The sequence below is a fragment of the Nyctereutes procyonoides genome, unplaced genomic scaffold (genome assembly GCF_905146905.1).
Source record: "Nyctereutes procyonoides isolate TBG_1078 unplaced genomic scaffold, NYPRO_anot_genome, whole genome shotgun sequence".
In the NCBI taxonomy this organism is placed as follows: Eukaryota; Metazoa; Chordata; class Mammalia; order Carnivora; family Canidae; genus Nyctereutes; species Nyctereutes procyonoides.
The window spans coordinates 1,923,674-1,927,142 of NW_026575125.1; positions in this window are offsets into that span (position 1 = coordinate 1,923,674).

Below are 3,469 nucleotides of genomic sequence, written 5' to 3' on the forward strand. Positions count from 1 at the left end.
GTCTACTCGGTTCTCAACAGAAATGGTGGAAATTGCTTTTGGCATTAGAAGGGCCAGCTTTTTGGAACTCTAACCAATGATAAATAGCAGATTCTTGAATAATGTAGGCAACACAAGGCTTATTCACTCTACGTGTGTATGTGTGACTTGCTAAGAATATAATCGTTAATGGGAAAAAATGTGGTTTCTGCCTTTACGGGCCTCCAAAGCATTGGAAAGCCACCACTGAAGAGGCATTCTAGGTGACTATAGGATCTACCGTTGATGTTGAGACTATTTATTTACATCCTGTTGTGCTAGCACAGTTCAGGTCTCTGTGCGTCACCTTCCATCTTTACCGTTTCCCATCCATTTGTGACCGCTGAACAGAGAAGAGAACTGCACGGGTGAGCATGTTTGACCTCATCAAAGATGACAACACATCAAAGACGCTGTCAGGGACTGTCCAGAACGAGGCTCAGCCCATTCTGTGACTGGCTCAATACTATCCGGTTGAAGTTGTGCAAATGGTCTCCAAGCTGTGAAGCGGCTCAGCAGTACTTGGCTCTCAAATAAAGCTGAAAATATGGACCCATTTTCTAATACTAGATGGAACACTGATATTTGTGCAAATCAGGGAATATTAACTCAGAGTTGAATGTGGTTTTTTACCCTTGAACACAGCTGTTGGCCTTCGTTGAAGGAGGCATACAACAGAGAATAGCCTGAAGCCCCAACACGTGTGGATTTTTATCTCCAATCTCCGTTGCATGGCCCAAATACTACAAAAATAAGAACACATCGTTTAAGCAATGTGTGAAGACTTGTCATGGGACTGAAATAGATTTTTAATTTTTTTTTTTTTTAATTTTAAGTAGGCTCTATGTCCAACATGGGGCTTGACTTCACAACCTGGAGACCCTGAGATCAAGACTCGTATGTTCTACTGACTGAGCCAGCAGGGGCGTCCTGACCTAAAATATATTTTAGAAACAAATAATGCTTTCAACTTCTGGCACCTTTCTGCAATAAATTAAAACACATGAGTTTGTCAGATGCCATAGGCACCACCCTGTAACCCCAAAATAGATTCTGAAATAATCTGGCTGGAGGCGTTTATGAAATAATGAGCAGACGTTAGATCTGATAGCCGTCTTTTTAAAAAAAAGAAAAAGAAAAAAAGAAAAGAAACCATGAAAATGTATGCAAATAACGACTATTCTTCCTCTAATGAGCCAAAATTAAAAAGTACATGGCTCCCGATAACCTGTAATTACCTGGTTGGTAGAAGGAAAAAATGTTGCCAAACAGACACTCAGAATGCATAATTATGTGGATGGAATGTTGGCATAACTAATTTTCCAATTATTCGAACTTAAGGGGACTCCTCTACCTGCTTCTGAGAAGCGTAATGAATTGTTTCCCGGCGGTTTCCTTTGGCGTGTGTGATCGCAATGCCTTACACACGGCTGCACCTGCCCCGTGGGGGACACCACGGCTGTTGGGAGTGGGTGTTTGACTTAAGTCTTCAGTCATGGGGCTCGTGAACAGCACATGAACTGCCACATTTATAGAGGGAGCCAACATGACCACAGCGAGGGATGTGTAGAGCGCAAGATGTCACCTCCGGAAACGCCCCAGACACACGGGTCTGCCCAGGTGGCCACTCACACCACAGATGGTGGCCGTATTGAACTTGGCTTTGTTGTGAAAGTCCAAACAATGAAGCGGTGACAGAGAATTCCCTCCACTGCCACCTGGTCTGAATGTAGACTTCCCAACCCTTTCTATGGCTCTGAGTCCCACAGATGCATGCTGAAAAATGCAGGTGTGTCTTTTTTAAAACACCCCACAAGCAGACACACTGTATCCAGAATTTGGCAAGTCGCTTTTTCACATGTCCACGTCATAGAAATCTTCCACTGACCCAAAAGAGTGGTCTTTCCATGTTGTGTCTTCTTTTTTATTTTAACCACGACAGCTTATTCTGCATATTGGACGCACTGTGGTTTAGTTTCAAATACTGCCCTAATTTGGTGGTTATTTCTGAAGCCACCATATCCTTGTTTTCATTAGTTTCTTAGTACTTGCCATAGAGAACAGTAAAACAAACCAAAGGATCTGATAATCCCGCCAGAGACATTTCTGTTGCCCTTTTGTTTCAAGAAGTGTTGTGTGCCCACGGCAAGAAAACTCAAGCGTTTGGATGTAATCTCTTCATCATACTTGTTTTGCAAATAGAAGTTGGTAAGAAAAGATAACCAATAGGAGTAGCAGACAACATAAATAAAGATTTCACACACTTAAAAGCAACATGTAAAAGTAACATATAAGAGATGGTCATCTTGGTTCATTTAAAAATGCCACAAATTAAGGTGAAATAATTTTTGCCTCCAAAATTGGCTCCCCAAACCCCCAATTTTTTTAAGTATGCTATTCTATCAACGATCTGGGGAAAACCCTTAAAAAAAAAAAAAAAGATCAGTTGAGTGGAAAGAAAAGGAATATTTTCTGAATATTTTCTGAGGAAGAGCAGAGGCCTTGTCAATGCTTCCCTGTCCCTCCAGGGGACACTAAACCCATCCAGGACCCCTGCTCCTTCTAGCACTTTTACTTCCAGTGCTGGCTTGTTCCAACTCTTGAAAACGAGACTGTGCAGTCTTGCAGGATTGTTGGAGCCAAACTGTTGCCAACCTGCAATCAATCATGGCAGAGATGAGTATTTACACTACAGAAATGGGTAAAAGCTGCAAATCTGGGCATTATTTCCCGCCCAGGGAAACTGGCTGACCAGCACATTGCTACCATAGACCTTCTACACTGATCTAGCCCTGCAGCGGCGTTCAAGCGGACGTTGATAATGTTGTGTCTGCAAGGCACAAAGCGGTTTTCACAGTGCGATCAGGATGCTGGTGGTGCCGTGTGGACATGCCCAAAAATCAATGAGGAGTGGAAATCTGGAATACCTCTAGGGAAATAAATTCTTTTTTTTTTAAAGATTTTATTTATTCATTCATGAGAGACAGAGAGAGAGAGAGAGACACAGGCAGAGGAGAAGCAGCTCCCTGTGGGGAGCCTGATCCCAGGATTCCAAGGTCACAACCTGAGCCCAAGGCAGATGCTCAACCCCTGAGCCACCCAGGCATCCTGAGAAAAAAATTCTCAGCTACCAGGAGGTGCTGAAAGTAAGCTAGGAGACCCAAAAGCATAAACATAAATTGAGGAGACACATGCCTTCCACCATCAGCTTCTGCTTAGACACAACGCCGAGGAGTAAATCTGGAAATAGGCACATTTGCAATGTGGAAACTCAGCCCACTGCAACCGCCCTGTTGTTCAGAACAATTGCCAAGGACAATAACATTCTCCAGAAAATGTGCTAATTTACTTTCTGTCTTTTTTTTTTTTTTAAGATTTCATTTATTTATTTCAGAGAGAAAAAGTGCACACACAGAGGGAAAGGGAGAAGCAGACTCCCTGCTGAGCAGGG